The following is a 12881-nucleotide window of genomic DNA, read 5'->3' as shown; positions in this document are numbered from 1 at the left end:
GATAGGACTAGACTCCTGGTTTTTCTGCGTGGGTGGGATTTGGGCAGGACCCTCCCTCCCCTCGGTTTTATGTGGCCTTGTGGAGTCCAGTGGATTGCTCGTGGCAGCTTCAGGTGAGCCTACCTGTTCCTTCATTTCTCAGCAACCACACATGTCTGGTGGCCTGGAGAACTGGATATGGTGGTCCATTTATACAGTTGATCCATAGGGCATTCTTCTCTGACTCCAGACCAAGGCCATTCACTTATTATCTTACCACGTGTCTTAAGTCAGAATTTCTATCTTGCTGCAGTGGAGGTGGGAGGGCTTGAAGAGATGGAGCGCCTAAGAGCTTGGAATCAGGCTCTGAAGGTTAATCCCCAAGTCAGAGGCTTGCTGTCTCCAACTCAGAGAAGAAGAGAGCCTCATGCATCCCATTCTTGTGGGATAGAACTCTTATTCTGCCCACTGGGCGCCATGGAAAAAAGGGTCATTTTCGATTGCCCCTGGCCAAGGATCCCCAAGGTGTCAGGAAACTAAAAAAGACATAAGCAGAGAGCAGAATCAAGGCCTCTGACTTCTACCCTGACAAGAATTATAGTAACTCTCCTAGAAATAAGTAACACTTTTATCAGATAATAGCCTATAAAAGACCATGTTGGTCAGTCACCTTGTTTCACTTATTTTCTTTCCTACTTTTAGGTCATCTGCTTTCCAACACTGCAAGTGAACCTGTAGAGACGCGAGTCTGCAAGGTCAGCAATACTTTTACTTGATTACTATGTACAGAATGTTCAATGCATAGGTCTGGTCTCTGAAGGGGACGGAGAAGGCATTTAGTGCGTGGTCAAACCTGGATTTCGACTCTGCACACCTATTTATAGCATCAGCCTCCATTTTAAGTTCATTAGGAGGAAACAAATACAAATTTTAAATGCAGAGTTAGTCCACATTTAGGACATAGATATGAGAATGATTTTCTATCTTGAAGCCGTTCAATATACTGGCTGTTAACTCACTGAAAGATGGCTGAGGTCTACATGAATCATTCAGTCAGGCTCAGGCATCCCTACCATATTTTTTGCTGGTGAAAGAGAAGTTAAGGGAAGATTGTCTAATTTGCATATGTAAATCTGGCCAGCGTAATATGTATTCCTCGTTCATTATCACTTATGTATAATCAGAAGCCAATTTTTCTTTCAAAAGGAGCCCCACAGCTGAGCTTTCAGCTTTCGCCAGGCCTCTCTTGAAAACTATTGTCAAATGAAGGGAAAAAGCACTTTTCTTTGCATAATTGAGCTTATCTAGAAGTTTAAAGTCTTTGCAGGGCAAATTGGAAAGGAAATGTGTGATGAGTAGAAAACTCAAATGGATACAATTTAGGGAAAGGGCTGACTTATGTCCACTCCTGGTCTGAGAACCTTGATGGCTATAGTCAGATAAGGTTTCTAGTTAATAAGAATATTTGGAATGGGAGCCTGAGGGGGTTTTTTGTGACCACTTTCAGGCCTCCTGCCCTTCTGCTGCTGTGGCCTCTGGGTTCACAGGGTGACACAGGGAAAGACCGGCTGATTTGGTTTATTGTCTATTGGGGCATTTTGTAGACTTTTAGGGTCTCTGCTGGCATCACAAGGGCAAACAGCACAATGTCTCTTGCTCAATGTCATTTTATCAAAGTCTCCATAGATCAAAATCTCATCATTGAAACTAAATGAAGCAAAACAAGACATAGAAAGTGCAATTCTTACCAAATTTCCAGCTGCTATTTTTTTGTAGGAATTGACAAGCTGATTTAAAAATTCACATAGAAATACAAATAGTTAAAAAAAATTTAAAAATGGTAAAAAAGTAAAAAAGAGTTTAAAAAAAAAAGTCATTGGAGAACTCACATTTCCCAACTTCAAAACTTACCACAAAGCTACAGTAATCGAAACAATGTCATACTCACATAAGGATAAACATACGGATAGATGAAATATAATTGAGAATCCAGATTAAAAGTTCCTCACATTTATGGTCCATTGATATTTGACAAGGATGCTAAAACAAATAAAGAATATGTAATCTTTTCAACAAATGGTGCTGGAACAACTGTATAGCCACATGCAAAAGAATGAAGTTGGATAGCTACCTCAAAGCATATGCAAAAACTAACTTGAAAGGAATCAGAGACCTAAATATAAGAACTAAAATTATAAAACTAAGGAGTTTTAGGGAAAAACTTAAGAAACTTAGGAAAAAACGCAGGAGTAAATATTCATGATGTTGGATTAGGGAATGGTTTTTTAGAACCCAAAAGCAAATGTGACAAAAGAAAAAATAGATATGTTGGACTTTATAAAAATTAAAAAAATTTGTGTTTCAGAGGATACTATCCAGAAAGTTAAAAGACAATCCATGAGATGGAAGAAAATATTTGCAAGTCATATATCTGAAGAGGGACTGGTATTCAGATCTCTTACCACTCAGTAACAAAAAGCAAATAATCCAATTAAAAATGGCAAAGGATCTGAATAGACATTTCTTCAAATAACATATATAAATTGGCAATAAGCACAGGAAGAGATGCTCAACTAATTAGTTATTAGGGAACTACAAATCAAAAGCACAATGAGCTACTATATCACAACCATTATTTATTCTGGCCAGAATCGTATGTCAATTTTTGAAATTAATTTAGATTTTATTTATGACTTAAAATATGGTCTGTTTTCTTAAATGGTCTAAAGATAGTTGAAAAGAGGGAATATTCTGTATTATCATGGTACCAAGTTGGAAATATAGCTCTAAGATATACTTAATTTATTATTTATTTAGGTTTGCTTTATCCTTGATAGATATTTTCTCCTTAATCTGTCTCGGTCAGAAGGAGGTGATTTAAATTATCTTATTATTAATGTGGATTTGTCTAGTTTTCCTTTTATCTTCTATAGTTTCTGCTTCATGAAAATTGCTGCTATATTATTTTGTGCATAGAAATTTATGACAATGATAACTTCATTATGCTTTTAGCACTATAAAATATTCTTTGTTTTGCTTAATACTTCTATTCTTAGATTATAGATTATTTGACGCCCAGATCATAACACTTGCTTTCATTTTATCTTTATCCGTATCACTTTGGCTATTAAAGTATCTTTAATCTGTTTCCCTGGTTTCTAATTCCACCTTACATTCTGTGAGTTTTCCCAGTGACTTTTCAAAAAGACCTACATTTTCACTTAAGCTACTTTGTTTTACTGCTTAGGTTTTGGCACTTGGAAGCCAAAGAGGAAAGGACTTTATGTGCTTATAGTAAGTGTAACAAAAAACAGCATGACAACTGAAACCAAACCTTTTATTGATATTAACAAATATAAATAAGCTAAACTCACTATATATATATATATGTTACTTAACAAAGCCAGTACAACTCTATGCTTTCTCAAGGGTACACAATCAAACCTAATTCAGAAAGGTTAAAATTAAAGGTAAAAAAAAAAAAATGTTAAAGATAAAGACAAAGAGTTCCCTGGTGGCTCAGTGGGTTAAGGATCTGGCACTGTCACTACTCTGGCTTGTGTTGCTGCTGTGGTGCAGTTTGGATCTCTGGCTCAGAGAACCTCCACATGCTGTGGGGCTTGGCCGAAACAAAACAAAACAAAAACAACAAACCACACTGAGTTTTTTCCTGTCCTGCATGTCCTGGCCCACCTACATCTCTACATGTCTTCCCCATCTCTGGCCACACTTACCCTATCTTTCTACTTGGCATTCTCTTGTTGCCTTGGCTCCCTTCTGCTGTACAGTCTTAGGATACACTGTTTTCTCTGCCTGGATTATCTTCTGCCTCTTCCTGTGCATCCCTCAGAATTTAGGGATGTCATTGACTCAGGGAAGTCTTCCCTGACTTGCCAGGCTAGAAAATGCTTTCCAGCTTCATGGACTGTCACTTTGTTGTTCGTATCATTGTGTATTACGTTGTATCACAATTTGATCTTTGTCTGTCTTCTCTGAGTTCAATGAGAGCCTGTCTGATTTTACTCCTCTTTTTTATTCCCAGTTCCTATCAGCATTGCCTGGTACGCAATAAATGGTCAATTTGAAAGACTAAAAGACAGACAAATAGAAGGAAAGAAGAGAGAAAGAAAGAATGAAAAAAAGAGAGAAAGGAAGAAAGGAAGAAAGAGAGAAAAGGATATTTTGAGGAAGTCAAGGGAAGAGATTATTTAGCATTTGAAGGAAAAAATAAATGGAGTGAGATGTAAGTGAAACAAAAAGAGTCAGGGGTCAGGCTTCTGAGTAAAGGGGACCAGTGAGAATGTGAGGCTCCAGGAAATCTTAAGAGAGAGAGCGTGGGTTCCCCTTAGGGTCTGAAAGACTTCGAGTCATTTTGATCTAAATCTCAAAGGACAATATTGATCCTAAAATGAAGTTTCACATGCAGGCAGAGTTCTTAGTACAGAACAGACTCTAAAGATATGCCCACTCCCTTTGCCCTCTTCTGTCCCCTCTGGGGAAGGCCTTAAACTGCATCCTTGTGGTACCTTCACTCTTCATCTGTCTCTCTCTCCCCACCAGCAACAGAGAGAACATGCTACCTGTCTGTTCTTCTGGATAAAAACTCACCACAGTTTCTGTCCAACCAGGACAAATCTTAAAAGAACCACATTCACAGTCTCAAAAATGTTTGGGAATCAGACAGGGATATACATCCCCATCAACCAATCAAACAGCCTTCACTAAGCTGTTAATTATTGTAAATCCTTTTCCTTCAAAAAAAGAAATCTATGACTGCTTTAATATGGTCAGGTATTTGCTGCCTTCAGTTGTTTTCCATCTGTCTTTCTGTTGGACCCTCCTTAAGAGGGCTGTACTTTTGTCTGAACAGTTCAGCCACAGTGGAGTAGAACAGAGTAGCTCTGAAACCGGTTCAGCAGTTTCCTTGTGCCATTTGTGTAGGCTGTTAGGTATCTTTGCTGGGGCTCAGGTCGGCAGCCCATTTTAGGGGCATAGAGCAAAGGTTTGCCAAGTCCTTCTCTTAAGCCAGGCCCTTGACCTCACATTCTCCTCGAAAAAGAGAGGACTCCCATGCAGACCTTGATTGTTCAATCAGTGGCGTTCAACTAGGGGCGATGAGGCCCCCTAGGGGACATTGACAATGTCTGCAGATATTTTTGGTTGCTACGGTTTGATACTACCAAAAAAGAAAACATAGGCCAATATCTTTATGAATATAGACGCCAAAATTCTCAACACGAATTTAGCCAATTGAATCCAACCAACGACATATAAAAAAATCATGCAATTTGGGAAGGTATCACAGGCAGCTAGAGGGGAGGCCAGGGCTACTGCTAAAGAGCTTACAGTGGGCAAGACAGTCCCTATCCCCACAGCAAGGAATTATCCAGTCCTAAACATCAATAATGCTGCTCTAAGGCTTGGAGTGTGTGTGTGTGTGTGTGTGTGTGTGTGTGTGTGTGTGTGTTTGCGTGCACAAATGTGTATGCACGTGCATGCTCACTGAAGCCAGGAGTCTTGGCTAGCTGGGTTCTCAGGGATTCAACCTAAGTAAGCAGGTGTTACCAGTAAACACTGACCTTGCAGTAAGACAGATGAAGATATTAAAGAGGAAATATGAGCCTCTCAGGTCAACATGAAAGAATTTCCTATTCTGAGTTGAAAACAAAACACTAAAACTATGAAAACCACCACTGTGGGTCTCTTCAGGTTCGTACAGAAAAACAAAACCAATATAACAGTCTTCCCATTCCATCACTGATCTCCCTTTTAAACCAGGAATTCTCTTGCTTAAAGGCATGTCTAGACAATTATATATGCAGTTATTTTACCCACTGTGTGGGACATTTTGGTTCTAAAGTAATGATGCTTAATTACTCTCAAAGCACCATACTAATCTCTAAGTGAGGTATATTGAAAATTCAGCTGTTTACTCTTAGCAAACATGATTTGCAAAGCATTCTCAGTGATGGCATTTCAGACAGAGGCTCATTAAGTTCTCGGTAAATAACAGAAGCATCAGTGTAACAGAACCACCTTTCCAATGCTTGATATACTTGGGTACATGGTTTAATTAAAAATATGTTCATTCAGCCTCAAATATCTATATTGGATTTTTCCTTTAAAAGTCTGGCCAGAACCCCAGGTTTGGCGATCACCCGTGGCCAGGATAGTTATGATCTTAGCATTTGACCCTGAATGCCCATCCAGCCAACGGACAGGTCTCTAAATTCACTCATGCCTTTTGCACAGAAATCTAAATATGTGAGTGCAGAGAATATGGGTTGGAACCAGAGTCTCCCATAAGACCGTCCTGAGATTCCCATGGTCCTTGGCCTGGTCAGCTTTTCCTTGGGTATTTGGTGGCCCTCTTTGGTTGCCTACATTGTCTCCTGTTTCCTCTGTCTGCAAAGAGAGACCAGGGCCAGGACCACTGCTGTTGTTGATGTGGTTACTCTCTGTTTTTCCACAGCTGCTGCCTTTCTTGATCGCTCTCTTCTCTCCCACTCCGCAATAGGAATCCTCAAAGCCAGGGAAGTAAGCCTCTAAACATAAGCACAGGCATCTGAGTCCAACTCAGACAGCTTGACTTTGGCGAGCACCTCTTTTGTTTGGACTTCATCTCGCAGCTTGCTCAGGACTGTAGCGTAACCTTCATGAGAGAGTCTGGAGGAGTATCATGCTGGTTAGGGGCTCTGCCTTTTTCAGAATTAATCCTAGGTCACGAAGTGCTTCAGGTGCACCCTCCTTCAGGCAGATACCTCTAGTCAGTCCTCCCTTTGCCCACCAGCTCTCTACCCCCTCAATTCTTGTGGATTGTTGCTTGGGTCCATCAATCATCCTGCTTTTCTCCCCAGTCTAGGACTTGTCTCTCCCTGCCTCCTGGTCCAGCTCTCACTTCTTGCTTTGGATCCAGGACTCCCTCTCTGTGTTTTCCTAGCAGGCATTCCACGGACTGCAAGAATACTGTCCGTCTGGCTCCAAACTACATTTCCAGAAAACTCTAGCCTCTATATCTTCTGCCTCCACCAAGCTTCCTTCAGAATGCAGGATGTAAAGAACCTCTATAAACATGTAACCTGCATAAGAGCTGGAGCTCCAAGCAGCTCAGTATATGTCAAAGTTGTACTCGGCAAAATACATCCAGCTGGCAGCAGCAATTTTATAAAACTGCCATTGTGGAGACATAGGAGTTCCCAAGATGGCAGAATAGAAGGACTGGAGCTCAACTTCTCTCCTAAAAACAACAAAATTCACAACTAAAGGCTGAGAAATCTCCACCCAAGTGGACCGGAAACCTTAAAAAAGATACCCTACTCCAGAAGAAAAAGAGGAGTCCCCATCAAGAGGTAGGAGGGGCGATTTCGCGATATAAACAACCCCATACCTCCCGGGTGGGAAGCCCCGGAGACCGAAAACTTTCTGGTTCACAGAGACTCACCTACAGGAGTGAGAGTTCTGAGCCTTACATCAAACTTTTAAGTGTGGGGATCTGGCACTGGGAGAAAGAGCCCATGGAGCATCTGGCATTGATGGCCAGTGGGGCTTGTGCGCAGGAGCTCCACAGGACTGGGGGAAACAGAAACCCCATTCTTAAAAGGCGCACATGGATTTTCACATGCACTGAGTCCCAGGGCAAAGCAAAGTCTCCATAGGAATCTGGGTCAAACCAGACTGCAGTTCTTGAAGGACCTCCTGGGAAAACAGGGGTGAATATGGCTTGTTGTGAGGGAAGGACATTGAAAGCAAAGCTCTGGGGAATATTCAGCAGCATGCCTTTCTTTGGAGGTGGCCATTTTGGGAAAATCTGGCCCCAGCCATCAGTCAGCCTGAGAAGTCCCAGGGCAAACAACAATCCAGGGGGGATCACAGCCCCACCCTTCAGTAAACAGGCTACCTAAAGACCCCTCAGGCACACAGCTGCCTCTAATCCCATCCAGAGACTAAGCCCCACCCACCAGAGGGATTAGAATTGGCTCCACCTACCAGTGGGCAGGCATCAGCCCCTCCCATCAGGAAGCCTACACCAAGCCCCCATACCTACTTCAGCCACAGGGGGGCAGCCACCAGAAGTAAGAGAGGCTACAACTCTATTATCTGTAAAAAGGTCACCACACCAAAAACCTATAAAAATGAAAAGACAGAGAACTATAACTCAGAAGAGGGAGAAAGGAAAAATCCCAGAAAATCAGCTAAGCAATGAGGAGATTCTTAGCCTCCAGGAAAAAGACTTTAGACTGTTGATGCTGAAGATGATGCAAGACATTGGAAATAAACTGGAGGCAAAGATGGATAACTTACAGGAAACACTGAGCAAAGAGATACGAGATAGAAAACTTAAACATGAAGAGATGCAAAATACAATAACTGAAATAAAAAATTCACTAGAAGCAGCTAACAGCAGAATACAGGAGGCAGAAGAACAAAGAAGCGAGGTGGAGGACAGATTAGTGGAAACTATGGATGCGGAACAGAAAAGAGAAAAAAGATTGAAAAGAAATGAAGAGAGTCTCAGAGAACTCTGGGACAACATTAAATGCACCAACATCCGTATTATAGGTGTGCCAGAAGGAGAAGAGAGAGAGAAGGGGACAGAAAAAATATTCCAAGAGGTAATAGCCGAAAACTTCCCTCACATGGGAAAGCAACCACTCACTCAAATCCAGAAAGCATAGTGAGTACCATATAAAATAAACCCAAGGAGGAATACACCGAGACACATATTAATCAAAGTAACCAAAATTAAAGCCAAAGAGAAAATCTTGAAAGCAGCTAGGGAAACACATGATATACAAGGGATATACAAGGGAACCCTGATAAGGTAATAAGCAGATTTTTCAGCAGAAATTCTGCAGGCCCAAAGAGAGTGTCATGATATATTTAACATGATGAAAGGAAAATACCTCCAACCAAGATTACTTTACCCAGCAAGGCCCTCATTCAGATTTGAAGGAGAAATCAAAACCTTCACAGATAAGCAGAAGTCGAGAGAATTCAGCAACACTAAACCAGCCTTACAACAAATACTAAAGGAACTTCTCTAGGCAGAAAAGAAAAGACAGCAACAGAAAACAAAAATTTCACAAATGACAAGGCTCACCAGTAAAGGTACATATACAGTAAAGATATGAAATCATCCATGCACAATTATACCACCAAAATCAGAAATCATGAGAAGAGGTGGGTGCAAATGCAGGACACTGGAGATGAACTTGCGATTAAAAGAGCAACAGCTTAAAACAATCTCATGTACACATAGATTCTTATATCAAAACTTCAGAATTAACTGCAAACCAAAAATCTACAATTGATACACAAACAAGGAATCTCTGGAGAAGAAATATATTTCATAGTAAATAAGTGCATAATCCACCATGAAGGGGGTCATAGGACATCATTTTTGGAATGCTGAAGTCTTCTTAGATCTGATTCTGATTTCCTCTCCATCAAAGAATTTATAATAATTATAATTAAATAATGCAACTGTACAATTAAATAAAAAAAAATGCCATTGTGCTCCTCTCAGTGGATAGTCACAGGGAGGCAGTGAGGAGGCCACAGAAGTGGTTTTTTTTTTAATAAAATCACCTTTCCTGGGGATGATGTGTAGTCTTCGGAATCTGGAAAGGGGTGATGTGTCTGGAGGGCTGCCTGGCAGCCTAGGGTGGGGATGCCTTCTGGCTGTGGCAAGTCCCAGGTTTTGTACCTCATCTCCGCCTTACCCTTGGTAGGCAGTCCCTTGATTAGTCTCTTTGCAAATGACCCAGTTTCAATGTGTCATATGTGTTCTGCCAGAGGTAGGAGTTAATGACATTGTCACCTGTCCCTCATAGATCTTGCACACATCCCTGCTTCAGCACACACCACACTGTGTTGTAACCATCTATTTACATGTTGGTTCTCCTGAGAAGACTTTGTGTTCCATGGGGCAGGGACAGTGTCTTGCTAACCACACTACATCAAGGACCTGAATGTAGAGGAGATGAGGTCCGTCTCTTCCATGGCAGGAGGGAGAGAGCTCCCTGACAACACTGCCACCCACTGCTGCCTGAGCAGGGCCTCCCAAAAGGCAAGAATGCCAAGATCAGTGGTGGAGCCATGGGTCTAGGTTCGGGGAGCAGGCTCCTGCCTGAATGTGGCAATATAGTAAGTACACAGACCCAGGAGCCAGACTGTCTGAGTCTGAAAACCGACTTTGTTGTATTTTTACTGGTCATATGACCTTGAGGAAGTTATTTAACCTTTCTGCACCCAAATTTCTATATCTATCATATGGTCATAAAACAGTCCCCACCCTGTAAGATTGTTATATGGATTAAATGTGATAAATACCATATGCCTGTCATATGGTAAGTGATTAGTACTTTTTAGATTGAAAATTAGTACCTTTTAGATTGAAATGTAAATAATAAGCGCACACGGTCCCAGGATAAAGCACATACTGGGTCACTTGGCAGTCTGGGAACTCAGGTTAGCTTTGTTGTATTACCTAGAATAAGTCAATTCACTTCTCTGGGTGTTAACAGCCTTCCTGGGGCCAACTCCTTACTAATTACTGAATAGTTGTGTCAGAGCTAGTTATTCCTGTATTTTTGCAGGCAGAACCATCCATTTCCTCTCCCCACTTACTGCCAGCCAGAAAAATGGGAATTCGCACCAAGAGCACAGGGAGATGGCATTTGGCTTTCTCGCCACACCTTCTTTGCTTTTCCCATGGGAGAAGGGGTGACTTTCCTAATAGAGGAGGCTTGGAAAAGTGCCATTGCACAGGTGTGTCCTTGCCTGTCCTTCTCTAGCTCTGTTTTGGAATTTTTCTATCACCTGCCTTCTCTCTTCTCTGCTTTCCACACATGATAAGCCAGTGGGGGCAGGCTTGGCCCCCACAGGGACACGGTGAAGTTGGGTATGGGGGGAGCAGCCTGAGGAGGCAGCCTGAAGTTATTCAGATATTCTGCTTGTAGCTGGAGGGGGAAAGAGAGCACTTTGTCCTTTGGTCCAAGTCCCATTTTCTGATTTTATCCAATTGCACCAGGAATAAAATTTCTCTATTTCTTACAATGTGGAATGGAGAGGGGTGTGATTAACTAGCACCCTGAATCTTCAACATATGATAGGCTGACCAGGACCCTGAAAAGAAGCAGTTAAAAATCAATGAACAAGGAGTTCCTGTCATGACTCAGTGGTAACGAATCTGACTAGTATCCATGAGGACGCAGGTCCAATCCCTGGCCTCACTCAGTGGGTTAAGGATCCAGTGTTGCCATGAGCTGTGGTGTAGGTCGCAGATGCAGCTTAGACCTGGCATTGCTGTGGCTGTGGTGTAGGTCCATAGCTGTAGCTCTGATTCCACCCCTACCCTGGGAATCCCCATATGCCACAGGGGTGGCCCTAAAAAAAAAAGAAAAAGAAAAAGTCAGTGAACAGAATCCTGCATGTCGAGATTTGACTGCAGCTGGGTTGGAAGATCTAGTTAGATAGTTTGCTATTGGTGATCTGCACCAGCTTGTAGCATGACTGATGTTTGTAGGTGTGTAGCTGGCTCAACAGGCATCTTTAGTATAAGTGGACCTTGTGGGTCAATTGCTACCCAAGCAAGGCTCTGCCTTGTGTTCATCTTAGGGCAAGATGGGCTAGTTGGGACCTCTCCTTAGCATGTCTAGTCCCAGGTCAAGGTAGAGAGTTCCAGAGGGACTTTTTTTCTTTTTAGTTAAACTATACTTGATTTATAATGTTGTGCCAATTTCTGCTGTACGGAAAGGTGATACATATATCATACATATATGTGTCGGTTGTACATATATATAGATACATACTCTTTTTAAAAACGATTTTCCATCATGGTCTATCCCAGGAGATTGGGTATAGTTCCCTGTGCTATATAGTAGGACCTCATTGCTTATCCATTATAAATATACTAGTTTACATCTATTAATCCCAAACTCCCAGTTCATCCACCCCTCCCTACTCTGCCTTGGCAACCACAAGTCTGTCTCCATGTCCATGAATCTGTTTCTGTTTTACAGATAGGTTCATTTGTGCCATATTTTCAATTCCATATATAAGTGATATCATATGGCATTTGTCCTCTTTCTGACTTATTTCCCTTGGAATGATCATCTCTAGTTGCATCTATGTTGATGCAAATGGCATTATCTCATTCCTTTTAATGGCTGAGTATTATTCCCTTGTGTATATATGTACCACATCTTCTTGATCCATTCATCTGTGGTTGGACATTTAGATTGCTTCCATGTCTTGGCTATTGCAAATAGTGCTACTGTGGACATAGGGGTGCATGGGTGCATGTATCTTTTAGAATTAGTTTCGTCTGGATATATGCCCAGGAGTGGGATTGCTGTGTCATATGGTAGTTCTACATTTCGTTTTCTGAGGAACCTCCATACCGTGTTCCACAGTGGCTATACCAATTTACATTCCTACCAACAGTGTAGGAAGGTTCTAGGAAGATTTTTTCTTAGAGAATCGCCTCTGAAAATGCAGATTTACTCCTTGGGAACTTCCGAATCCCACAGGGATTGGGCAAGGCCTTCGCTTCCTCCTAGACTTCAGGGAGGGGTAAGACCCTTCGTGGTGTTTCACTCTGGTCCCTGGGGACATAAGGCTCAAGCTGCCTGTGCCGATTTCCAGATTTTTCAATTTACACACTGCTGAGCATTGAGGGGTAGAAGGTAAAAGCCTTTTTTGCTTGTTTTCTGCCTTCATCTTATTCCTTAACTCTGGTTAAGGGACTGGTACCCAGGAGAAGCCAATCCCTGCTGAAACAGGAAAAAGCTTGGAGGGAAGGGATGATCATATTCCAGGCAAAACTGAGAAGCTTAACCAAGGCAAGAGAAGCTGAGAGCTGGAAAGGCAAGATTTGGGGGAAAGCACATAGCAGAAGG

The 12881-nt window shown here is 41.8% G+C and overlaps 1 protein-coding gene across 44 annotated transcripts in view; it reads left to right on the top strand.

The window, feature by feature from the left end:
- Window positions 1–12881, top strand: part of MTHFS (methenyltetrahydrofolate synthetase) — a 315580-nt gene that overhangs the window by 94517 nt on the left and 208182 nt on the right. For all 44 annotated transcript variants that reach the window (XR_014810306.1, XR_014810305.1, XR_014810319.1 and 41 more), the window contains one exon: window positions 682–734. The gene's annotated coding sequence lies outside the window, so the exon portion shown is untranslated. Of the gene's footprint in view, window positions 1–681; window positions 735–12881 lie in introns of those variants that run through there.

This window comes from Sus scrofa, chromosome 7 (genome assembly GCF_054392235.1).
Source record: "Sus scrofa isolate SSC_HxYL_T2T_F1_AM1 chromosome 7, Sscrofa_HxYL_maternal_Yorkshire_Landrace_v2.0, whole genome shotgun sequence".
Classification (NCBI taxonomy): Eukaryota; Metazoa; Chordata; class Mammalia; order Artiodactyla; family Suidae; genus Sus; species Sus scrofa.
The sequence above is the reverse complement of the archived record's forward strand: the minus strand, read 5'-3'. Positions and strand labels throughout refer to the sequence as shown.